Source organism: Ovis aries, chromosome 5 (genome assembly GCF_016772045.2).
Source record: "Ovis aries strain OAR_USU_Benz2616 breed Rambouillet chromosome 5, ARS-UI_Ramb_v3.0, whole genome shotgun sequence".
Taxonomy (NCBI): domain Eukaryota; kingdom Metazoa; phylum Chordata; class Mammalia; order Artiodactyla; family Bovidae; genus Ovis; species Ovis aries.
Window position 1 is genome coordinate 107,810,104 of NC_056058.1, and position 26,862 is coordinate 107,836,965.

Genomic DNA, 26,862 nt, shown 5'->3' on the forward strand with positions numbered 1-26,862 from the left:
AGAATGTATGATTCTATTCGGTTACACAGATAATTGGAGTATTCTTTTAGCAACAGAGTGCCCTGGGGCTCTTCCTCCGGAGGCCTGGTTTTCCAGTTGGTATGTTATTTCCATAGATACTGGGCATAGAGCTCAAAGTCCACAGTCCAGCCCCAGTCGGAGTCCTGCTTTCGAGGTGGAGCCTGTTCTGTTTCCTCCTTCACAATAACACCCATTACCCCACATAGTGACAGATTCTTTTTGTGTGATGTGAACTTTGATGTCTAGTCTCTTAGCAACTTTCAAACGTGCAATATGGTATTGTTAGCCGTAGTCACCATGCTGTATGTGACAGCCCCAGAATTTATTTATGTTGTCGCTGGGAGTTTGTAACTTTAAACTCGGTTTACCCTTTCACACCCCGCCCCTAGCAACCACCGGTCTGTTCTTTGTGTCTATGAGTTCCATTCTGGGGTTTGGTTGGCTGGTTGGTGTTGTTTAGATTACACATGTAAATGAGATCTTCTGGTGTTTGTCTTTCTCTGTATGACTTATTTCACTTACCATAATGCCCTCAAGGTTGGAGTTTTGTTTTTGAAACAAAATTAGAGCATTTTGGCTCTCTTACATGTGAAAGAAGAACTTAGGTACTTCTTGCAGTATTAACTTACTATTTATCATTTCCGTCTTTACTTTCCCTTGTTTCTTACGGTACGATAAACTACACTTTATTCTTTTTTTCTCTTGTTAATTTGGAAGTTCAGCTTTTTGTTTCCATTGCACCAGGGGTTACCATATTTCCATTTTGAACACAAATTCTCACTTGTGATATAAAAGCAAAATATTAACTGTTCCTTTTGTGGACAGTGTTTTTTACCTACCCACCTGTAGCGATCTCCCTGCTGAACTAATCAGAATGCAAATTTCTCTGGGGATGAAGGATTTCTTGCAAACTTGATTTCTCTAATTTAGATTAGCAGTGGCCAGGGACCATTTCCTGGCTCATTATATATATGTGGAAATCTACTGGATGGGGCTTAGGAGAACAATAGTATATATACTCGGCTGGCTTTTATTTTTGCCCTTTGCCCTTCCTTTTCTTTATGCCTAAAATGCATACATCATGCCTGAAGGTGGAGCAGTCACCTTGTGTCAAAATGACAGCAGCCGCAAGAATGGGGGCAGAGCGAATCAGGAGGCAGGCCTCTGTGGCCCTGTGATCTGTGCCTGGACTGGCTGCTCGCAGTTTCTGTCCTGGGAGAAACTCGAGGCCCATTCAGTGCCGTTCAGTTTTGCGCAGCTAATGCAGTCTGAATGGAGACAGTCCCCCGAGCAGGGCACATCTGATTCCTCCCTGCTCCTCCTGTTTTAGGTGGATGAGTGTTCCAGTGGCCTACTCTCCCCGAGTTATGGCAGGATTTCTGTTAGTTCTCTCCCTTTTCCCTCATTCTCAACCACAAGTTTTGGTGAAATTATTTTTTGTTTTAATTCTGAACTGATTTTGTGTTATTTTAGAAAGTATTATTTTATTCCAAAGCCCTAAATTATTTTGAGTCACTTTCCTGCATAGAGCAAAAATCATAACCATGTTTCTTCTCCTTCACCTTTGCTAATGTTAAGATTTATGTTCTGATTTCACTCATTTGGCTAAAGCTCTTTATTACACATTCTCCTCAGATGAGACGTGTGCTGATAACTTCTGTGGATTCTTGTTTATTGGTTCACACTTCTTTTCTCTTGCTAGCTGTGAACGTTACTTGCCACCTAAACTCCACAATCAGAGACAAGAAGTCTGATGTGTCTGTTCCTTTTTTCTTTGTAATCAATTCTTTCTGTCTAGAAGGTTATGATGTTTTGTTTTCTTTTGTTTTCTCTTTGGGATTTATATACAGATATTATCTTTTATAAGTCAATCTTGTTCAAACTCTTTTAACCTGCAGAATCAAATCTCTCTTAAAGCCAGGGAATTTTTCTCTTGTACTTAATTATTGCTTCTCTTCCTTTGTTTCTATCTGTCCTGGATCATCTATTATTTGCTTATTTAAACTTTCATGTGTTCTCCAAATCATTTCTTCCTCCCTCAGGATTTACATCTCTTTTCATTATTGCTTCATTTTTGAAGAATTTCTATACTTTGATTTTCCATGACAATGATTCAGTTCTTGGCACTGATCATTCTGTTCTTTATTTCATCTAATGCAATGCAGTTTTCAAAAGATTAAAAATCATACCTCTTATTTCCAGAAAGTATATTTTAGATGGAGACTAGGCACCTTCAAGTGCTCTTATTATTTTGTTGTTGCTGTCTTTAACGATTTACTTGTTTTGGGCTGTGCTGTGTGTCCATTGCTGCATGTGGGCTTTCTCTAGTTGCAGTGAGCAGGGGCTACTCTGTGTTGTGGTGCGTGGGCTTCTTATTGTGGTCACTTATCTTGTTAGAGTACAGGCTGTAGGTGTGCACACTTCAGTCGTGTGGTGTGTGCACTCAGGAGCTGTGGTGTGTGCTCAGTGGGTGTGGTGTGTGCTCAGTGGGTGTGGTGTGTGCTCAGTGGGTGTGGTGTGTGCTCAGTGGGTGTGGTGTGTGCGCTCAGTAGCTGTGGTGTGTGCACTCTACAGTTGTGTGTGCTCAGTAGCTGTGGTGTGTGCTCAGTACCTGCAGTGTGTGAGCTCAGTAGCTGTGGTGTGTGTGCTCACTAGTTGCAGTGTGTGTGCTCAGTAGCTGTGGTATGCACTCAGTAGCTGTGGTATGCACTTAGTAGCTGTGGTGTGTGCACTCAGTAGCTGTGGTGCATGCTCAGTAGCTGGGGTGTATGCTCAGTAACTGTGGTGTGTGCACTCAGTAGCTGTGGTGTGTGCACTCAGTAGCTGTGGTGTGTGCGCTCAGTAGCTGTGGTGTGTGAGCTCAGTAGCTGTGGTGTGTGTGCTCAGTAGTTGCAGTATGTGCGCTCAGTAGCTGTGGTCTGTGTGCTCAGTACCTGCTCTGTGTGTGCTCAGTAGCTGTGGTGTGCACACTTCAATCATGTGGTGTGTGCACTCAGTAGTTGTGGTGTGTGAGCTCAGTAGCTGCGGTGAGTGCGCTCAGTAGCTGTGGTGTGTGCACTCAGTACCTGTGGTGTGTGAGCTCAGTAGCTGTGGTCTGTGTGCTCAGTAGCTGTGGTGTGTGCGCTCAGTAGTTGCACTGTGTGCGCTCAGTAGCTGTGGTCAATGTGCTCAGTACCTGCTGTGTGTGTGCTCAGTAGCTGTGGTGTGCACACTTCAGTCATGTGGTGTGTGCGCTCAGTAGCTGTGGTGTGTGCGCTCAGTAGTTGCACTGTGTGCGCTCAGTAGCTGTGGTCTGTGTGCTCAGTACCTGCTGTGTGTGTGCTCAGTAGCTGTGGTGTGCACACTTCAGTCATGTGGTGTGTGCACTCAGTAGCTGCAGTGTGTGAGCTCAGTAGCTGTGGAATGTGTGCTCAATAGCTGTGGTGTGTGTGCTCAGTAGCTGTGGTGTGTGCGCTCAGTAGCTGTGATATGTGCACTCAGTAGCTGCGGTGTGTGCGCTCAGTAGCTGTGGTGTGTGCGCTCAGTAGTTGCACTGTGTGCGCTCAGTAGCTGTGGTCTGTGTGCTCAGTACCTGCTGTGTGTGTGCTCAGTAGCTGTGGTGTGCACACTTCAATCATGTGGTGTGTGCACTCAGTAGTTGTGGTGTGTGAGCTCAATAGCTGCGGTGAGTGCGCTCAGTACCTGTGGTGTGTGAGCTCAGTACCTGTGGTGTGTGCACTCAGTACCTGTGGTGTGTGAGCTCAGTAGCTGTGGTCTGTGTGTTCAGTAGCTGTGGTGTGTGCGCTCAGTAGTTGCACTGTGTGCGCTCAGTAGCTGTGGTCAATGTGCTCAGTACCTGCTGTGTGTGTGCTCAGTAGCTGTGGTGTGCACACTTCAGTCATGTGGTGTGTGCGCTCAGTAGCTGTGGTGTGTGTGCTCAGTAGTTGCACTGTGTGCGCTCAGTAGCTGTGGTCTGTGTGCTCAGTACCTGCTGTGTGTGTGCTCAGTAGCTGTGGTGTGCACACTTCAGTCATGTGGTGTGTGCGCTCAGTAGCTGCAGTGTGTGAGCTCAGTAGCTGTGGAATGTGTGCTCAGTAGCTGTGGTGTGTGTGCTCAGTAGCTGTGGTGTGTGCACTCAGTACCTGTGGTGTGTGTGCTCAGTACCTGTGGTGTGTGCGCTCAGTAGTTGCACTGTGTGAGCTCAGTAGCTGTGGTCTGTGTGTTCAGTACCTGCTGTGTGTGTGCTCAGTAGCTGTGGGGTGCACACTTCAATCATGTGGTGTGTGTGCTCAGTAGCTGTGGTGTGTGTGCTCAGTAGCTGTGGTGTGTGCACTCAGTACCTGTGGGAGGTGTGAGCTCAGTACCTGTGGTGTGTGTGCTCAGTAGCTGTGGTGTGTGAGCTCAGTAGCTGTGGTATGTGTGCTCAGCAGCTGTGGTGTGTGCGCTCAGTAGCTGTGGTGTGTGCCCTCAGTAGCTGTGGTGTGTGCACTCAGTAGTTGCAGTGTGTGTGCTCAGTAGCTGTGGTGTGTGCACTCAGTAGCTGCACTGTGTGAGCTCAGTACCTGTGGTGTGTGAGCTCAGTACCTGTGGTGTGTGTGCTCAGTAGTTGCAGTGTGTGCGCTCAGTAGCTGTGGTGTGTGCACTCAGTACCTGTGGTGTGTGCGCTCAGTACCTGTGGTGTGTGAGCTCAGTACCTGTGGTGTGTGAGCTCAGTACCTGTGATGTGTGAGCTCAGTACCTGTGGTCTGTGAGCTCAGTACCTGTGGTGTGAGCTCAGTAGCTGTGGTCTGTGTGCTCAGTAGCTGCGGTGTGTGTGCTTAGTAGCTGTGGCTCGTGGTCTCTAGAACATTGGCTCAGTACTTGTGATGCACAGGCTCAGCTGCTCCACTCCTTGTGGGATCTTTCCAGATCAGAGATTGAACCCCTGTCCCCTGCATTGGCCGGGGGATTCTTAAACTAGGCTGCCGGGGAAGCCCTGCTTTGTTGTTAATACAGTTAAATGTGTGTCCTGTCCCCATGAGAAGCTCTTATTCCCGGGAATGGCTGTTTTGTTGGGAAGCACAGGCCATGCCTGTTCCCCCTCCCTCTGGTGACGGATCATCTCTTTTCTTGCCTTCAGGGCTCAGGCTGATGGGGGTCTTGTGATGGGAGACACGATGTTATACACTCCTGTGAACTGAGGCTAGACCAGCATGGCTTCTTTCTAAGAAAACCTCTTTCCTTTCTGTTATCAGCTACAGAATTCGAGTCAGGCTGAAGAGGTAGAAAGTCAACGTTTTTGACCATGTTGTTTCAGGTGCTGCTGCTGCTGCTGCTAAGTCGCTTCAGTCGTGTCCGACTCTGTGTGACCCCATAGACAGCAGCCCACCAGGCTCCCCTGTCCCTGGGATTCTCCAGGCAAGAACATTGGAGTGGGCTTCCATTTCCTTCTCCAATGCATGAAAGTGAAAAGTGAAAGTGAAGTCGCTCAGTCGTGTCCAACTTTTAAAGACCCCACGGACTGCAGCCTACCAGGCTCCTCCGTCCATGGGATTTTCCAGGCAAGAGTACTGGAGTGGGGTGCCATTGCCTTCTCCTCAGGTGCTGGTCTAAGCAATTTGTGAAAATCAAGGATTCCTATTATAATAGGAATAGCTATTCACAGCTATAGCTCAGTAGCTGTGGTGTGTGCGCTCAGTAGTTAAATGTGTGGCCTTTGATTTATACACTGTTATCTCCGTTGTATAAAAGAAGTGTTAAGAAACTTGCCCAAGCTTTTACAATTATGAAGCAATGGAGTCAGGACTTAAATCCAGGTGGTCTTTGCCCACAGCAAGAAGACATGCTATTCTGCCCACAGGAGCATCCCTCATGTGTGTATCCATAATAGCTATTCCAGGACCAAGCCGACCAGGAGTTCCTACAGGAGGACCAAGGCTCTCCAAAGGCCAAAGTCTCACCAGTAATTCCAGGGCTCAGATTCTTGCCTCAGGCCTCTCCGCTACCGGTCTTTAGACTCTGTTGGCCAAAGGAGGACCCATCCTGTACCCACTTTAGAATCCAGGTAAGTCGAAGGCTTTGCACCTGACAACCGTTTTTAAGCTCAGAGGAAGGAGTATTGGAAGCTGGAGTGGAGTTTGAGTGCATTGAAGGCGGAGACATCGTGTTCATATAGCACCATCCTCTGAATGCAACTTGCTTTAGAGTGGTGACTGTTTTCATTGACCATTGCATTCTCAATATCCAGTAAATTATAGGGATCATGGTAATAAATATTTATTGAATGAAATTGTAATAGGACTTAGCCATCTGAAAGCCATCACCCTAAAGTAATGTGTAAACCTAAGAGTCCATCTTCAAAACTTTAACCCTCAAACCAGTTCTAGTCTTAATTTTTTGAAAACCCATCTCTGGGGTGGCTATCTTCCTAGAAGAAGAAACAGGAATTCATCTTTTGGTTATGAGTTCGCAACAATAAAAAGACAAGGCTTTACTTTCTTATGAAGCAAATGAATGAATGAATAAATACCTAGTGTGTGGAGTAGCTCTGGAAAATTGTGTGTGTGTGTGTGGTGGTGGTGGTGGTGGTGGTGATTAGGAGGAAAGGAAGAGGAAGATCAAGCTGATGAAAAGTTATTATGGCAACCAAGCTCATCAGACAGGAAGGAGGAAATGGCTGCTTAGCAACTAGAAGTTTCAAGAGGAAAATTCTAAATTCCAGTTGTAGAAAGTGTGGAAGGTAAGGAAATGTGTATCTAAAGGGAAGTCCTTTGAGATGATTGTTTTGGTGAATAATTTGCTACTTCTTTTCCTCTTCACCCATTGAAAATTGAGCCCTATCTCAAAGCATGAGTGAAAAGTGGCCAGAATGAAGGGAATGGCCAGATTTGGGGGTGAATTTGTCCATTGCAAACAGAAGTGGCCAGGGGTCAGAACGGAAAGTCTTTGCTCTTCATTTCTCTAGTTGTTTGTCTTTTTAATTATTCCATTAGTGCATGAATATATTCTTATTATAAAAGAGCTCATAAACACAGAGACTAAGAGCAAACCCTGGAGTGGCCTCTGTAGTGGCCTCAGAACTCTCATTGCTGACTTGGTGCCACTGCCATGTGTCCAGCATGCATTCTCCTGCCCTTCCCCATGCGCGCACACATGTGCTTCTTAATGCTTAACACAGAGTGGTCACATCTTAGTACTTGAACTTGAAAAAATATGGTTGGAAAGTTTTTGTGTGAGAGGTAAATACACATATATATGTATAACTCATTCTTTTTACACATCATAAATCAAATAACACAACTTCCCTATTTGTAGACATTTCTGTACTCCAGTTTTACACTAATACATAAAGTTATGAATAGTCTTGAATATATCATTGCACACTTGAGAAAATATTTCTTAAAATGGAATTACTGGAAACAGAATTGCTAGCCCAAAGGAATATAACACTTCAAATCCATACTTCCTAATTGCCTTCCCAAAAAACTTCTATCTGCTGTATACAAATCTACCAGGTTTTTTATACATCTTTCCCAAATTTGACATTTGTGCTATCTGATACACGAAAATGCACACACACAGTTGCCAGTGAGAATGCCTATCCTCTGTGTTTACTGGCCATTTTATTTCTCTTCGTAAGAACTGCCATCTAGCCTCCTTTACTCATTTTAGTGTGGAGTTGTTTGCCTTTTCCTAAATTATTTATAGCAGTCTTTATACATTCTGGTCACTAATATCTTGTCTGCTAAATGTGTTGCAATAATTTGTCTCTCCCACTTGTTTATGTCTCTTTCTCCAGTTATACAAAATCTTTTGAGTTTTGGGGAGAAATCTGTGACATACACTTGGTAGTTTCTGGGCTGGAGGTCTCACTTGAGAAGACCTTTGCTACCTGAAGGCTTTAAAAGTTTTCTGTATTTTCCTCTAACACATTTATATTTTTGCTTAATATTTGGTACTTTAAGCCATATGGAATTTTAGTAAATGATATGAGGCATGGATAGTATCTTGCTTCACTTTTTCCATATGAGAGCTACTTTCCTACAATTTAATAAACACATGATTTTTCCTACTGACTAAAAGGCCAAGTAAATAATAAGTTAAAGTCTTGCATATACTTGAGTCTGCTTAGGTACCCCATTCAACCTTGTTTCCCTGTTCCTAAACTCTCTAGGCTCAATTAGCATAGGCCCTTTACTATGTATTCATATATATTTAGAAGTCGTGTCTCACTGATATTCTTTTTCAGATATATTTAGTTCTTCTAGCTCATCTTCAGAGAAAGATAGATAGATAGTCTTCAGATTAAATCAAAATTTACTCTGATTAAGCAAATTAGATATTTGCTATCTTGGTTTTGTCTTAAACCCAAAAGGGCTAAAAGCAAAATAACCCGTGACAAGGACTCCTGCATTTCAGAATGAAGGATGTTTTCTGAGTATTTTATATTTTTAATAAGACCTATTTTTCTTACTGGAGAGTGCTCATAAAAAGAAATGCTAGCTTTATTGTTGGGCTTCTCATGTTGATACCTCCTGTTTCTTTCTCTCCATGTGTTCATCACACTGAGTAGCTGCAGAAGATCCTTTTTCTTGTGTCTGTAGTCACGGTGCTTCTCACATTTTGCCAGGAAACTGTGGTATTTTCTGTAAATTTCATATAAGCATCCCTTAGATTGAGGATATTTCTCTTTAGTTTATGCTTGCTGATTTTTTGAGTCACTAAAGAGCATTAAATAGAGTCAAATATATATTTTCCTTAGACTGCTAATAGTGATGTGTATACTTATTTTCTGTAACTTATTTTCTGAAATAGTATTTAAGCAAAGAAACCCTGAGATCAGACTGCTTCACATAGAGTGGGGAAGAAAGGGTTAAGTATTAATTCAGAAATATTAATTCAGATATTAATGAAAGAAAAAAGTTTCTCATCAACAGAAGGCTGAAACCAATGTAACAGTATCTGAATATTGTGTAATATTATATTGGCTGTAGACTCAGTGGTCAGTAGAGTGACACCCCATTTCCTAAATTTCTTAATGTCCTCTTTACTGTGTGTGTGTGTCCAGAGAAGCAAATTTTCTAATTTTTCCAAATGCCAACACAGAGATAACTTCTACTTGATTATGGTATTCTTTAAATTCTGCTGTTTTCTAACTGGAGGATAATTGGTTTACAATGTTGTGTTGTCTTTTGCTGTACAACAACACAAATCAGCCATAATTTTATGTATATTCCCTCCCTCTTGAGCTTCCCTCCCCGCTCCCATCTGCTGGGTTTAGAATGCTAATACACTTGATCCTTGAACAGCATAGGTTTGAACTGCATGGCTCCACTTACACGTGGATTTTTAAAATAGTAAATATTATGGTACTACATGATCTGAGGTTGGTTGAATCCCAGGGTGTGAAACCTTGGATTCAGAGGAACTGCCCGCGTATATACATAGGAGGGCCAGCTCTAAGCTACACATGGATTTTCTACTGTGCAAAAAGATGGCACCCTTAACCCCCACATTGTTCAAGAGTTAGCTATATTTACTTTAAGGTTATAGTGGTCATGCTCATGAGAAGAAAATGGGTTATATTTCTCTCTTTATACACTTTTAGTTCTTTTTTTCATAGTAGAGTTTGGCTTTTGTCAAAGAATTACATACCAAACTTCTTTTTAAAATCTATGTTCTGGGACAGTTTATATATAATGTGGAAAATATCCGCTATTTGAAGTTCTATAGAATCTGTCTGTGAAATTACCTGGACCTAAAGTCTTTTAAAGAGAAGATTTTAATTGCCTTGACCATTTCTTTGCTAATAAGACTTCTATTCCTATGTTTATACTTCTTGAATTATTAATGGTAATATATACTCTTCTATGAAGTGATACACTTCACATAGTTTCTAAATATAAGAATATAATATTTTATTATAATTCTTATCTTGTTTAATGTAATCCTATATTCCTTTCCCGTCTATAATTTTGTTTACCTGTGTCTGTTTTTTTTTTAATAATTGCCAGAAGTTCAGTTTAATGGGATTTTCTAAGAAGAAACTTTTGATTTTACTTATTGTGCTTGAAGTTCATTTAGATAATCAATTTCTGCTTTTGTGTTTATTAATTCAAGTCGGTTTTGTCCTATTTTGTCAATATGTTCTGGCCCCTTCCGTTTATGTGTGTGGCAGGATGAGTAACCGGATATTTGCTGTCTCCGTCTTGTCTGAAACCCAAAGGCCAACATCATAGGCTACAAGGGCCCTTACATCTCAGAACAGCGCTCTAGCTCTTCTGTGTGCAGGGACAGAGGGGGAGCGGAGAAGCCGACTGGCCCTTGGTCCCAGCGCAGCTTGAGGGCGTGGAAGCATCGAGGTGGGGGACCCGGGGCGCGCAGGGCCCTGAGGAGCCGGTGCTGCGGGGGGCAGCTTCCCCCCGCGCTGTCCCCGCACTGTCCCCCCGCGCTGTCCCCCGCGCTGTCCCCCGCGCTGTCCCCGCGCTGTCCCCCCGCGCTGTCCCCCGCGCTGTCCCCGCGCTGTCCCCCCGCGCTGTCCCCCGCGCTGTCCCCCCGCGCTGTCCCCCGCGCTGTTCCCCCGCGCTGTCCCCCCGCGCTGTCCCCGCGCTGTCCCCCCGCGCTGTCCCCCGCGCGCTGTCCCCGCGCTGTCCCCCGCGCTCTCCCCCGCGCTGTCCCCCCGCGCTGTCCCCCGCGCTGTTCCCCCGCGCTGTCCCCCGCGCTGTCCCCCCGCGCTGTCCCCCCGCGCTGTCCCCCGCGCTGTCCCCCCGCGCTGTCCCCGCGCTGTCCCCGCGCTGTCCCCCCGCGCTGTCCCCCGCGCTGTCCCCCGCGCGCTGTCCCCGCGCTGTCCCCGCGCTGTCCCCCCGCGCTGTCCCCCGCGCTGTCCCCGCGCTGTCCCCGCGCTGTCCCCCGCGCTGTCCCCGCGCTGTCCCCCCGCAGGGCGCGCGGAGGCTTCCGCCGACCCCAGGGCCCGCTGGGCTGACCTAGAGGGCCGCCCCCTCCTGGCTCCACGTCCCCCCTTCCCCTTGGCCTCAGTGTCTGAGGGGCCCGGGGGGAGCGCGCTGCCAGAGCTGAGCTGACGAGGCCGGAGGCCGCCTCCCCGGCAGCCTGTGCTGCGGCCCGGACGCGGTCATGGAGGGGCCCAGGCCTGAACAGACCGAGCGGAGCCCTCGGAGGCGGGCAGCGTCCGCCTGCCGAGGCCGGAGGCCGCCTCCCCGGCAGGCAGCGCCCCGGGCCAGGCGCCGCCATGGAGGGGCCCGGCCCGAGCAGAGGAGCCCTAGAGACGGACCCGCCGGCAGTCTTAGAGGCCAGGCGAGACGGAGCTGTGCTCGCATCGGGAGAGCCACAGCTTGATGTTTCTAGGAAAGAAATTTCCAGCAAGCCTACTGAATACTTACGAAGTCAGCCGTGAAGAGCCGGCAGACCCAGAGAGCACGTCACTGCGTCCCAGCCGCCCTCCGCCTCGCGTTGCTAGACGCTCTCGCCCGCCTCTGGCGCCCCGCCCGGCCTCAGGGCCCTGAGGCGGCAGCCGCGTGTGCGGGCCTGAATGCCGAGGGGCCCCGGAGCAGACGAGCCCCGCCTGCTGCCCGCTGCCACCAGCAGGCGCCCGGCTGAGGCGGACTGAGTAGGGAAAGGGGAGTGAAGCATCGCGTCAAATGCCAGTGTGGACGGTTCCACTAAAGCGGGCCTCTTAGTTAAAAAGCGTGCTGTAGCCATGCGCTCCGGGAAACGGGCTCACTCAGGACCGTGCAGAGAGTGGGGAGCAGTGTATTACAGCGGCGGGCCCAAGGCAGAGTCTCCTCTTAGCCAAGGACCCCAACCAGCATTTGTGAAAATCTTTCATACCCCATGTGTACTTGTCTGAACCCACCATCCCAAATTCCTTGAGACTTACATAAATAAAGGAAGAGTAAATACAATCACAGTAACCCCATCATTCACGTGTTGCGTTCAAACAGTTAATAATCAATAAATCTGAGGTTACATTCCGATAGATACAGAAAATATTGATGACCTGTCCAGAGGCACGGGTGATCAGTGTATGTTTTCTCTGAGGCGATGAGTAACCTGGATATGATCGTCAAGATTCCCCCGTCCAGAGAGGGTCTTATCCTTCCGTCCTAGTTTCCACAGGCAGTAAGCACAGAGTCCAGAGTCCGCTGGAGAGGTGCTCGAGCATGATCAGCATGAACAGGCCTGAGATGGAGTCCAGGCCCTATGAATTCCTTCTTCAAGCTCATAACCATTACTAGAAGTGACTGGAGGATTTTTTAAATTCCCATTTAAGAGCAGTCGGAAAATCTATGACCGTTTCTCAGTATTTTATCCAAGGAGAAGGAAAGAATGAGACTGTAGATAGGATTTTAAAAGATAGTGAAAAGAATTTGAAAATGAATTTTCTTTATGTTTGCACCCTATCAATTTTTGCTAATTCAGCATACCAGTTACTTATTAACTTAATAATAAGTTTATTTATTTTCAAACTTTGTTTACTGACATTTAAAACGATGAGTATTTCTCTGAGGATTATGTTGACCATATTCCACAGATTATTGTAATTAGTGCTTCATTTTCATTCCTTATAAAGGATATAAATTATAATTTATAATTTGAATTTTATCTGAGGGGTGATTAAACAATTTCCACATGTGTGACTTCTTTTGCTATTTTTTGTGTTAATCTCTAATCTGACTGCAATTTGATAAGAAAATTTGTCCTCTGTGATTTCTTTTATGAATACTGGAGATCTTTCTTTGTGACTTAACACACAAATTTTTGTTTAAGGGCTTCAATCCAGCATCAAGAAAGCAGTTTCCATGCCCATAAAGTCTCCCTTATTCAATTTTTTGTTCAGATTCTCTTGATTCAGTAACCTCAGGATCCAAATTCATGGCAGTGCATGTTGGTTAGGTCCTGTAGCCCCTCAGAGTTTAGTTCCCTTCCTTGCATAGCACGCCCAGCACTTCCCTGTTGTGTTTCATGATGTTGTGACTTGATCCTACTTATGGGGTCAAGAGGAATGGTTGGGGGATAGACGCTGAATGAGACGCATATTGTCTTGCAAAGGTGAAGCCTCACTATCATCTCCATCAGTGGAGGTGTAACAGCCTTTAATAGGAGGGGTGGGCCACCCAATATGGTCAGGGCAATCTGGGGTTACAAGCTTCTCCAGTGCATCAGCCGAGATGGTTCCACCGCAAGACTTGCAGTCCCATTCCTTCCGCCAAAGGCTCCACCTCGGTATGCCAGGCTTTCCAGGATTGAGAATTCACTTTTTTATGCAACTAGATAACGTTATACTCAAGTCCTGATTGACAGTTCTTTCTGCTATCCTGCGGCAGAGGCATGAGTCTCTACAGCAGCTATCAAGGAGGCCCACTCGCTGTCTCACTTTGCTTTAAACTGGAGACTAATCATCATTGGACTTTTCTTTTCCCAGTGGCTAGCTGCACTCAAAAAAAATCCATCTTGTATCATTGCTATGATTATTTCTCCCAAACCTTTCAAAGATTTGAGACATCGCGCCCGTCAAGGCTTTCGCTCCTACCGTGACCCGCCTCAGTTCGTCACTGGTGAATCTTTAACAGCTGTAGTCTGTGACGGCTGGTTCCCTAAGATGATCCCAATTCTACAGCATGTAAGTGTCGTAGAGCTTATTTTCTCTCCCCTTGGATCTGGCCAGAGCTGTGATTTCTTTGATCAATAAAATAGGATATGTGTTATACTCTTGACCTGGATTTTAGTTAACTGGAAGTTTTCACATCCGCTCTTTTGGAACACTTGTTCTTGGAATGTTCCCTCTTAGAACCTATTTGCCATTCTGTGAAAATCCCACTTGTAGGCATCCTGGTCGCAGTCCCAGGTGACCTTGCAGTTGAAGCCAGCATCAGCCCATTGGAATGAGCCCGAGTGACTTCCTAGTTGATTGCAAATTCAGTTGACCTCTTCGAAGCTGAAGAACTGCCCAGTTGAGCACACAGTCATGAGAAATAATGAAATAGTTATTTTAAGCCACTAAACTTTTGGGTTACTTGTTATGAAATAGTTTATAATTATGATATGGTGTCATGGTGTGCCAGGAGCTGCTTCAAAGAAAGCAGAAATAATCACTGCCATTAGTGAGATCTTCATTGTTAGCCAGCTGGTGAGTGATTTGGTTCCAAAATTCTATTCTTAAAGTCTGCTTCGTTGGACCACTTGTCTCCAGCTGTCTAAAATCAGGTCCCCTTAGAAACATTTAATGAAATAGAAATGACAAGCGACGTGCATGCAGTTTATTTGATGGTAATCAGAATAATGCCTGCAAGGGAATAAGAAGGGAAGGACTGGGCAGACGGAGGGGCTGAACTGTGATGCATTTGTCCCACGGCGACTCTGAAGGTGGGATGGGCCTTCAGCGTGTCCCTGGACTGAGGCAGGAAGTCTAAGCTGAGTAATTGGGTGTAAGCCGCCCCCAGGGAGGGGGCTAACTTGAGTGAGGCGTCCTTGGAGTGTATACTGCGACATCCACTATAGTGTCACTTAAAATATTTTATAATAGTGTTTTGTTAAGCCCTCTACCTTTTGTCTATGAAACTTGCTTTGTCCTATTCCCTCTGTTCATTATGTTGTTTAAAGGCTCTAAACATTTCTTAGTCTCTTCTCATTGTTATCCTTACATTTTTGAATATGAGTCTAATCTTAGAACTTTTCTATCAGTATCTATATTTAATCATAATATCTATACTTTGCCTGGAAGGGATGGGATTTGTAAGCTACTTCTGAGTGTTTTCTGATCCTCGCCTCTCTCCTCTGCTGCCTCTGTAGAATAATACGTTACACTAATCTATATTATTATATTTTATACTAATAAGTTTTAAACTAGAAAAAAAGCTATAGTTTTTTCCTCAGCACTATTGTATTCTGTATCACTCACTTTCTTGCACATATTAAAGGTTTTATTGCAGTTATCCTATAGTGATTATTTCTGAGAGAATCGAAAGGGTGATACATTTTCCTAGTCCCTTAATATTTGAAAATGTCTGTTATTTTGATTCATTTGAAATGCTAGTTGCTTGGGCATAACATATAGGTTCAAAATCAGTTTTTTCCTTCGAACTTTGAAGTGATTGCTTCATTGTCTTCCAGCATCCAGTGCTGCTGATGAGAAGTGTGATGAAATTCTGACCGCTGTTTCTTTGTAGGTGACCTGGTTTGAAACTTCAGTGTTCTTAAATGACAACAAGATATATCTTGATGTAGCCCATTTGCCTTTACTTTTTTCTTCCCGAATTCCAAATAAATGAAATCATACAATACATACTCTTTTTGAGTCTGAATTCTTTTATGTGGCTTAATTTTTTTTTTGAGGCTCATCCATGTTTCTGTGTATATTAGTTTTATTCCTTATAGGTTAGGTAAACTTTACCTATATGCAGGTACTAAAGTACTACCTATATGCAGATCAGACAGTTAGAACTGGACATGGAACAACAGACTGGTTCCAAACAGGAAAAGGAGTACGTCAAGGCTGTATATTGTCACCCTGATTATTTAACTTATACGCAGAGTACATCATGAGAAGTCCTGGGCTAGAAGAAGCACAAACTGGAATCAAGATTGCCGGGAGAAATATCAATAGCCTCAGATATGCAGATGACACCACCCTTATGGCAGAAAGTGAAGAGAAACTAAAAAGCCTCGTGATGAAAGTGAAAGAGGAGAGCGAAAAAGTTGGCTTAAAGCTATTTAGAAAACTAAGATCATGGCATCTGGTCCCATCACTTCATGGGAAATAGATGAGGAAACAGTGGAAACAGTGTCAGACTTCATTTTGGGGGGCTCCAAAATCACTGCAGATGGTGACTGCAGCCATGAAATTAAAAGACTCTTACTCCTTGGAAGAAAAGTTATGACCAACCTAGACAGCATATTCAAAAGCAGAGACATTACTTTGCCAACAAAGATCTGTCTAGTCAAGGCTATGGTTTTTCCAGTGGTCATGTGTGGATGTAAGAGTTCGACTGTGAAGAAGGCTGAGCACTGAAGAACTGATGCTTTTGAACTGTGGTGTTGGAGAAGACTCTTGAGAGTCCCTTGGACTGCAAGGAGATCCAACCAATCCATTCTAGAGGAGATCAGCCCTGGGTGTTCTTTGGAAGGACTGATGCTAAAGCTGAAACTCCAGTACTTTGGCCACCTCATGAGAAGAGTTGACTCATTGGAAAAGACTCTGTTGCTGGGAGGGATTGGGGGCAGGAGGAGAAGGGGACGACCGAGGATGAGATGGCTGGATGGCATCACTGACTCGATGGACGTGAGTCTGAGTGAACTCCGGGAGTTGGTGATGGACAGGGAGGCCTGGCGTGCTGCGATTCATGGGGTCAAAACAGTCAGACACGACTGAGCGACTGAACTGAACTGAACTGAAGTTTAATTTGTTTTTTCTTTTCTAGTTGTTTGTTGCCATTATATAAGAATACAATTTTTGAATTGAATTTGGCACATTGTATTTAGTGACTGTAAACTCATTAATTCTAAGGATTCATTTATAGGTTCTTTTGGATTTTCAGCACAAGCATTTCATCTGTAAGTAATGACAGATTCTTTTGAATACTCTTTTAGTATTTTTTAAATCTTGCCTTATTACATGGGTTAAGACATCCTGTACAATACTGAGTAAAAGTAGTGGTGCTTGCTTTCATCATTTCTAATCTCAGAATAAAATTTCTCAGCAGATTACCATTAAGTATGATTTTTGCTACAGATTCTATCCTAGTCTTAAAATACCATTCTGCTTTTTATGATTAATGAGCTTCTATATTTTCTCTGCATCTATTGAGATGGCTGTATGATTTTCCCGTATCTCATTCTCTTTTGAGGCCAGGATAAACTGGTTTATAACAAAGACATCATAGGGAAAAAATTTTAAGGCCAATGTTGCTCATTAGCTATTTTTATTTTTAATTAAGCAACACATAAAGATTATACTATATCAAGGTCCATTTGGATGTATTCTAAAATACACCTCCTTTTCACCCATATTAGCAAATAGAAGAAAAGTCTCCAGAATATACGAACAGTTCATGCAGCTCAATATGAAAAAACAACCTAATAAAGAAATGGGTGGTGAATCTAAATAGACATTTCTCCAAAGAAGACATGTAAATGACCAAAAAGCATATAAAAAGATGTTCAGTGTCACTAATTACTAGAGAAATGCAAATCAAAACTACAGTGAGGTATCACCTCACACCAGTCAGAATGGCCATCGTCAAAAATCTACAGACAGTAAATGCTGGAGAGAGTGTGTGGAAAAGGGAATCCTTCTCCACTGTTGGTGGGAATGTAAATTGATACAGCCACATGGAGAACACCATGAAGCCCTGTAAATAGGCTCATCGATACCATTTTTCTAGATTCTATATATATGCATTAATAAACAGTATTTGTTTTGCTTTTTCTGACTGACTTCACTCTGTAAGAGGCTCTAGGTTCATCCAACTCTGTTCAAATGACTCAAACGCATTCCCTATAATGGCTGAGTAACATTTTATTGTATGCATGCACCATGACTTCTCTGTCCATTCATCTGCTGATGAACCTAGGTTGCTTCTATGTCCCGGCTATTGTAAGTGGTGCTGGGTGAACGCTGGGGTACGTGCGGCTTTTTGAATTTTGGTTTTCTCAGGGTTTATGCCCATTGTGAAGTGAAAGTTTCTTAGTCATGTCCAATTCTTTGTGACCCCGTGGACTATGCAGTCCCTGGAGTTCTCCAGGCTAGAATACTGGAGTGGGTAAGCTGTTCCCTTCTCCAGGGGATCTTCCCTGCCCAGGAATTGAACCCAGGTCTCCCACATTGCAGGCAGATTCTTTACTGTCTGAGCCACCAGAGAAGCCCTTACATACACATATTGCACGGATTATTCCACATTTTTTATTTTTGGCCACACTGCACAGCACATGGCAACTTAGTTCCCCAGCCAGGGATTGAACCCATGCCCCTGCCTTGGAAGTGCAGAGTCTGAACTACTGGACCACCTGAGTAATATGCCCGTTACCCAGTCATAAAAAAGAACAAGTTAATGCCATTCGCAGCAATATGGATGGACCTAGAGGTTGTCATATTGAGTGAAGTAAATCAGAGAAGGACAGTATCATATGCTATCACTTACATATGTGATCTGAAAAACATGGCACAAAGGAGCTTGTCTATAAAGCGGAAATAGAGTCACAGATGTAGAAAGCAATCTGTTTACCATGGGGAAAAGGGAGATTCATAAATTGAAAGATAAGGTTTGACATATGCCCAGTGCTGCATGTGAAATACGTAGCTGCTAACGAGGACTTACTCTATAGCGCAGGGGCTGTGCTTAGTCCTCTGTAACGACCTATATGGGACAATAATCTAGAACAGAGTTGACGTGTATATGTGTAACTGACTGACTTTGTTGTACAGCAGAGCGTAGCACAACATTGTACTGGGTTGGCCAAAAAGTTTGTTCAGGTTTTTCAGAACATCTTGCAAAACACCCAGACAAACTTTTTGATTAACCCAATAAATCAACTATATTTCAATAAAATTTTCTTAAAAATAAACTTTAGTCTTAGGTAGACCCTGTGTTCCTGGGTCTTGAGGATGTGACTTTTTTGAAGCTCTTACCTTTCTACCCTTTGTAGTTCTATTTAGAGGACATACTCCTGCCTCTCTCTTTAGAGTGAAAGAATTTTTCTTGTTCCCCTTCCCCATCTGCTGTGGATTTATGCCCATAGGCACTGTTTGTTGTGGACACAGCGGCTGTTCTCCTTCTCCAGGTCTGTAAATCAGGCATGCTTCTTCAGGACTTTCAACCATCTTTTGTTGTGTGTGGAGTAGAGTTTGTGGAGAAAAGCCTGCAAGAAGGTATGAATTCTCCCCACATATGTGGCTCCCAGGCTCAAATTCTTTTGTTAGCCAACACTCAGTTCAGTTCAGGTCAGCTCAGTTCAGTCGCTCAGTCGTGTCCAACTCTTTGCAACCCCATGAATCGCAGCACACCAGGCCTCCCTGTCCATCACCAACTCCCGGAGTTCACTCAGACTCACGTCCATCGAGTCCGTGATGCCATCCAGCCATCTCATCCTCGGTCATCCCCTTCTCCTCCTGCCCCCAATCCCTCCCGGCATCAGTCTTTTCCAATGAGTCAACTCTTCTCATAAGGTGGCCAAAGTACTGGAATTTCAGCTTTAGCATCAGTCCTTCCAAAGAAATCCCAGGGCTGATCTCCTTCAGAATGGACTGGTTGGATCTCCTTGCAGCCCAAGGGACTCTCAAGAGTCTTCTCCAACACCACAGCTCAAAAGCATCAATTCTTCGGCACTCAGCCTTCTTCACAGTCCAACTCTCACATGCACACATGACCACTGGAAAAACCATAGCCTTGACTAGACGGACCTTAGTCGGCAAAGTAATGTCTCTGCTTTTGAATATGCTGTCTAGGTTGGTCATAACTTTTCTTCCAAGGAGTAAGAGTCTTTTAATTTCATGGCTGCAGTCACCATCTGCAGTGATTTTGGAGCCCAGAAAAATAAAGTCTGACACTGTTTCCACTGTTTCCCCATCTATTTGCCATGAAGTGATGGGACCAGATGCCATGATCATGGTTTTCTGAATGTTGAGCTTTAAGCCAACTTTTTCACTCTCCTCTTTCACTTTCATCAAGAGGCTTTTTAGTTTCTCTTCACTTTCTGCCATAACGGTGGTGTCATCTGCATATCTGAGGTTATTGATATTTCTCCCGGCAATCTTGATTCCAGCTTGTGTTTCTTCCAGTGCAGCGTTTCTCATGATGTACTCTGCATATAAGTTAAATAATCAGGGTGACGATATACTGCCTTGACGTACTCCTTTTCCTGTTTGGAACCAGTCTGTTGTTCCATGTCCAGTTCTAACTGTTGCTTCCTGGCATGCATACAGATTTCTCAAGAGGCAGGTCAGGTGGTCTGGTATTCCCATCTCTGTCAGAATTGTCCACAGTTTATTGTGATCCACACACTCAAAGGCTTTGGCATAGTCAATAAAGCAGAAATAGATGTTTTTCTGGAACTCTCTTGCTTTTTCCATGATCCAGCAGATGTTGGCAATTTGATCTCTGGTTCCTCTGCCTTTTCTAAACCAGCTTGAACATCAGGGAGTTCACGGTTCATGTATTGCTGAAGCCTGGCTTGGAGAATTTTGAGCATTACTTTACTAGCATGTGAGATGAGTGCAATTGTGTGGTAGTTTGAGCATTCTTTGGCATTGCCTTTCTTTGGAATTGGAATGAAAACTGACCTTTTCCAGTCCTGTGGCCACTGCTGAGTTTTCCCAATTTGCTGGCATATTGAGTACAGCACTTTCACAGCATCATCTTTCAGGATTTGAAACAGCTCAACTGGAATTCCATCACCTCCACTAGCTTTGTTCGTAGTGATGCTTTCTAAGGCCCACTTGACTTCACATTCTAAGATGTCTGGCTCTAGATTAGTGATCACATCATCATGATTATCTGGGTCGTGAAGATCTGTTTTGTACAGTTCTTCCATGCATTCTTGCCACCTCTTCTTAATATCTTCTGTTTCTGTTAGGTCCAGACCATTTCTGTCCTTTATTGAGCCCATCTTTGCATGAAATGTTCCCTTGGTATCTCTAATTTTCTTGAAGAGACTTCTAGTCTTTCTCATTCTGTTCTTTTCTTCCATTTCTTTGCATTGATCACTGAAGAAAGCTTTCTTATCTCTTCTTGCTATTCTTGCTATTCTAGCCCACACTCACTAACCCCCAATTTGCTAGTCTTCACATCTAATTCTTACTGGTGTGTGGCTAAGTTTGCTGCAGGTAAGCAACTGCCATCTTTCCTTGTAGACGCTTGTCTCATAGATTTTAGCCTACTTAGTTGTCTGTCCTCTGAAGGGTTCAAAAAAAGTCTTGACCTTGCATTTTGGCTTTTCACTGATGTATTGTAAGGGTTTGAGCAATGTTTTTTGTAGTGCTCTATATCCTGAGCAAAAACCATAAGTCTTTTAATTTTTAGCTTTTTTTAAAAATGATTTTTAAGAATTCTTCATATATTCTATTACATATTCTTTTTAAAGATATTTTGTTTTAATTGATTGATGATGGGCTTACAATATTGGTTTGGTTTCTGTCACACACCACCATGAATTAACCGTAGGTGTACATATGTCTCCTCCCTCTTGACTCCTTTCCCTGCCTCCCGCCCATTCCCACCCCTCTAGGTTATTACAGAGCCCTAGTTTGAGGTCCCTGAGTCACTAGTTACATATGGTTTGTCAGATGTTTCTACTGAAAGTATTTATTCCCAGTTTGTGGCTTGTGTTTTCACTTTCTTAACAGTGTTTCTTGCTGCTGCTGCTGCTAAGTCACTTCAGTCGTGTCCGACTCTGTGCGACCACATAGATGGCAGCCCACCAGGCTCCCCCGTCCCTGGGATTCTCCAGGCAAGAACACTGGAGTGGGTTGCCATTTCCTTCTCCAATGCATGAAAGTGAAAAGTGAAAGTAAAGTCGCTTAGTCGTGTCAGACCCTCAGCGACCCCAAGGACTGTAGCCTTCCAGGCTCCTCCGTCCATGAGATTTTCCAGGCAGGAGTACTGGAGTGGGGTGCCATTGCCTTTTCTGTTCTTGTACTTAAGTGCTAAATTTTTATGAGTTCCAATTTTTAATATTTTCTTATGTTTAGAGCTCATTTGTCCCAAGATATTTTTATCTTGTAAGTTGCTGAAGATAGTGTTTTCTTTTAAAAGTGCTACTGTAGTTTTAGTTTTAAGGTTTATGATCCATCTTAAATTAATTTTTGTTTGTGGTACAAGGAAAACATTGAGGTCATTTTCCCTATGTATTTATCCAGTTGTTCTAGTATGATTTGTTGAAAAAACTTTTCTTTGCCCATTAAATTGCCTTGAACATTTTTTCCAAAGATTAATTGACCACATATATATGATTTTACTTCTAAATTTTATTCTTTTATTCCTTCATTCCTTACACCAGTTCCAATTTGTTCTCATTTCTGTAGCTTTATTGTACGTTTTGAAATCGGATAGAATGAGACCTTCAGTTTTGCTCTTAGCTTGGTTTTATATTCCAGATATTTTGCATTTCTTCACACATTTTAGCCTCTTCACGGATCACTGCCTTGTCATGGTGAAGGGGCTTGTGTAACTCAATGAAGCTAAGAGTCATGCCATGTAGGGCCTCTCAAGATGGACAGGTCATAGTAGAGAGTCCTGACGAAACATGGTCCACTGGAGGAAGGAATGGCAAACCACTCCAGTATACTTGCCGTGAGACCCCATGAACAGTATAAAAAGGCAGAAAGATACGATGACACTGAGAAATGAGCCCCCCAGGGAGGAAGGTGTTTAATGTGCTCCCGGGGAAGAGCGGAGGACAGCTACTAATAGCTCTAGAAAGAAGGAAGTGGCTGGGCCAAAACGGAAGTGACGTTCAGTTGTGGCTGTGTCTGGTGATGATGCTGCAAACAACACCATTGCTTAGGAACCAGGCAAGTTATGTCCATGAATCAAGATAAATTGGACATGTTCAAGCAGGAGATGGCAAGAGTAAACATCAACATTTTAGGAGTCAGTGAACTAAAATGGATGGGAATGGGTGAATTTAATTCAGACAACCATTAGATCTACTACTGTGGGCAAGAATCCCACAGAAGAAATGGAGAAGCCCTCTTAATCAGCAAAAGAGTCCAAAATGCAGTACTTGGGTGCAACTTTAAAAATGACAGGATGATCTCAGTTTGTTTCTAAGGCAAACTGTCCAACATTACAGTAATCCAAGCCTATGCCCCAAACACCAGTGCTGAAGAAGCTGAAGTTGATCAGTTCTATGAAGACCTAGAAAACCTCCTAGAATTAACACCAAAAGAAGATGTCCTATTCATCATTGGGGATTGGAATGCGAAAGTAGGAAGTCAAGAGATACTTGGAGTAACAAGCAAGTTTGGCCCAGGAGTACAGAATGAAGCAGTGCAAAGGCTAACAGAATTCTGCCAAAAGAACACACAGGGCATAGCAAACACCCTTCTCCAACAACATAAGAGATGACTGTGGGGCCCTAAATGGGAAACCTTGAAAAAAGAAGGGCTAGCTTTGCAGTTTAGGGCTAAGATGGTGCCTGGCGGAAGAGATGAGGGCGTGGCCTAAGTTGCTTGTTAAAACTTTTGATTGGCTCTCTTGATTTCCGTGCACGTGGACTGCAAGTGATCACCATAGACTCTTGTTACAATGAAGCACATGACGACTTGACCTTTAATTGGTGATTGGTGCAACTATGGCATATTACAATTTGACCTTTAATGTGATTGGTCCAACCCTCGAAAAATCCCCTTGCTTGCCTATATAAACCAAGAGTTTGTGGCAATAAAGCGGAACTGCTTAGACGGAACCCCTGAAGCATCTGATTGTCTCTCGCTCGCTGAGGGGCTGGGTTGGCAGACAGCAGGCTCACCTCTCCTCAGGACCCCTTGGCTTTGCTGAGGGAAGTTCCACTGCCTCTCTCTTTCTGCGGAGCACCCCCCGCAATGACTTTATACATAGGCATCACCAAAGGGTCAACACCGAAATCAGATTGATTATATTCTTTGTAGCCAAAGATGGAGAAGCTGTATACAGTCAGCAAAAACAAGACCAGGAGCTGACTGTGGCTCAGAAAATCAGCTCTTCATAGCAAAATTCAGGCTTAAAATAAAGATGTTCTAAGCTGGATTTAGAAAAGGCAGCGGAACCAGAGGTCCAACTGCCAACATTTGCTGTATCATAGAGAAAGCAAGGGAATTCCAGAAAAACATCTACCTCTGTTTCATTGACTAGGTTAAAGCCTTTGATTGTGCGGATCATAACAAACTATGGAAAACTCTTAAAGAAGTGGGAATACCAGACTGTCTTACCTGTCTCCTGAGAAACCTGTATGTGGGTCAAGAAGCAACAGTTAGAACCCTGTATGGAACAACAAACTAGTTCAGGATTGAGAAAGGAGTAGGGTAAGGCGGTTTATGTCACCCTGTTTATTTAACTTACACGCAGAGCACATCATGTGAAATGCTGGGCTGGATGAGTTACAAGCTAGAATCAAGATTGCCAGCAGAAATATCAACAACCTCAGATATGCGAATGATACCACTCTAACGGCAGAAAGTGAAGAGGAACTAAAGAGCCTCTTGATGAGGGTGAAAGAAGAGAGTTAAAAAGCCAGCTTAAAACTCAAGAAACCAAGATCATGGCATCTGGTCCCATCTCTTCATGGCAAATAGAAAGGGAAACAGTGGAAGCAGTGACAGACGTCCTCTTCTTGGGCTCTAAGATCACTGCAGATGCTGACTGCAGCCATGGGATTAGAAGACGATTGCTTCTTGGCAGGAAAGCGATGACACAAACCTAGACAGTGTGTTAAAAAGCAAAACTATCACTCTTCTGCCAAAGGTCTATAGAGTCAAGGCATGTTTTTCCCAGTAGCCATGTACAGATGTGAGAGTTGGACCACAAAGAAGGCTGAGCACTGAAGAATTGATGGTTTCAAACTGTGGTGCTGGAGAAGACTCTTGAGTCCCCTGGACTGCAAGGAGATCCAACCAGTCCATCCTAAAGGAAATCAACCCTGAATATTCACTGGAAGGACTGATGCTGAAGCTCCAATATTTTGGCCACCTGATGCGAAGAACAGACTCACCAGAAAAGATCCTGATGCTGGGAAAGATTGATGGTGGAAAGAGAAGAGGATGAGATGGTTGGGTAGCATCACCTATTCAAGGGACATGAACTTGGGCAAACTCTGAGAGATGGTGAGGGACAGGGAAGCCTAGTGTGCTGCAGTCCATGGGGTTGCTAAGAGTTGGACATGGGCTTGGCAACTGAACAACAACACATTTTAGAATAAATTTTTTGATTTCTACAAATGCAGCCTACTAGCATTAGTCTACATCTCAATTAGGAAAAAATTTGTTAGCAAACATTGTAACTTCCAGTAAGTGACCATAGTATATCTTTCATTTATTTGGGTCTTATTTAATTTCTCTTAGATATATTTGTTAGTTTTCACTGTAAAAAATTTGAATATCTTCTGTTAAATTCATACTTAATATTTTACTGTTTTTTATTGTATTGTAAGTGAAGTATTTTATTGCATTTCCAATTTCTTGCTCATATGTAGAGATACAGTTGATTATTTTGACCTTGTAACCTGTGACCTTGTCAAATTAATTTATTAATTTTTGGAGTCTAGTCTTAGTATTTACTATGGAAAAATCAAGTCATTTATAAATGACAACAGTTTAATGTCTTCCTTCTCAGTATGGACTTTTAATTTTACCTAATTCAAAGAATTGCCAATGCTACTATTACAGTTTTTATTTTGCTTTATTGATATACAGTTCCACACAATAAAATTCATCAATTTAGAAGTATTTATAATTGAAAAGTTTCAACAAATGTATGAAGTCATGTAATAACCATCAAACTCAAGATATAGAACTTTCTGTTACCATTCAAATCCCCTCAAACACATGTTCAGTCACTGTGCAGTTCGGTCACTGCATTCTGTCAATTCATTTTATCTCTTCTTGAGTATTATTGACTATTATTTAGAAGGAATTATATTCATTTTACCTTCACATATATTATAAACCATACAATTCAGTTATAATTTTTGCTTTAAACCATGAACTGTCTTCTAAATAAGAGAAGAATATGAAATGTGGCCATTTTATTTACACATATCTCCCATTTTTGCTCTCCTTTTTTTTTTTTTTGTATGTCTGATTTTCTATCTCATTTATTTCCCTTCAGCCTAGAAATATTTTATTGGCATAGAATTCTGGATCTATTTTTTTTTCTCTTTCAGTTGTTAAACATCATCAGAGTTAAATAACCTTTGAAATATAATTCCATTGTTTTTTGTCATATAGTATTTTTAATGAGGCATCCACCTGTCATATTACTTTCTTTAATGTATAATATATCCTCCCTCTCCCTTCTTTCTCTCTCTCAGAAGGAGATACTTCTAAAACTTAAAAAAAAATCTATTGTTGAAAGTATTTGTCTTAGATGAATTTACATGTGGTTTTATTTCTATTTATTCTGCTTGGGTTTCTGAGATCCTTGAATCTGTAAGTTGATGTTTACCTAATTTGAGGAAATTTCAGCCATTATTTTTTCAAATAAATTTTCTACGTCACTTTTTCTTCTTTCCTCCTGGAACTTCAGTTACACGTAAGATACCTTGATTTGTCCAAAAAATCACTCAGAATGGCTTATCTTTTTTAAAAAATAATTTTCCTTTCTGTTCTCTAGATTGGATAATTTCTGTAGCTATATTTAGTTCTCTGTGGCTATATAACAAATTACTCCACATTTATTGACTTGTAGCAGCAATAACCATTAAGCTCTCACTATTTCTATGAATTCAGAATTCTGAATTATCTGAAATTCTGAAACTGTGGTTTCAGCTGAGGTCTCTCATGACATTACACTCAGATGTTGGCAGGAGACACAGTCATCTGAGAGCTTGACTGGGGCTGGGGAAGCTACTTCAGTTGCGGCCTCGTGGCTGGCAAGCGAGTGCTCCTCCCCATCACATCTCCGTGGGCGTGACATGCTTCTCGAGTGTTCTTATGTCATGACTTCCATCACATAAGCACCCCAGGAGATCAAGGCAGAGTCTGCCATGCTTTTATGACCTTAGAAACCACATACCTTCACTTCCGCCATATTCTGTTTATTATGAAATAGACATATTCTAGAAGTCAACCCTAATTTAGTGTGGTGGGTAAGCTCAGAAAGGCATGAATTCTAGGAAAAGAAAACCGGGGTGGTCTTGAAGGTTGGATGCCGCATTCTGTTTCCAGGGCCACTCGCCCTG

General features: G+C 43.1%; 1 protein-coding gene across 1 annotated transcript in view; it reads right to left on the reverse strand.

Moving 5' to 3' along the window:
• LOC105615338 (uncharacterized) overlaps positions 1 to 11,460 on the reverse strand; it is a 74,160-nt gene extending 62,700 nt beyond the window's left edge. Inside the window, 1 exon segment of the mRNA XM_060416620.1 lies at positions 11,376 to 11,460. The gene's annotated coding sequence lies outside the window, so the exon portion shown is untranslated.
• Positions 11,461 to 26,862: the final 15,402 nt, after the last annotated feature.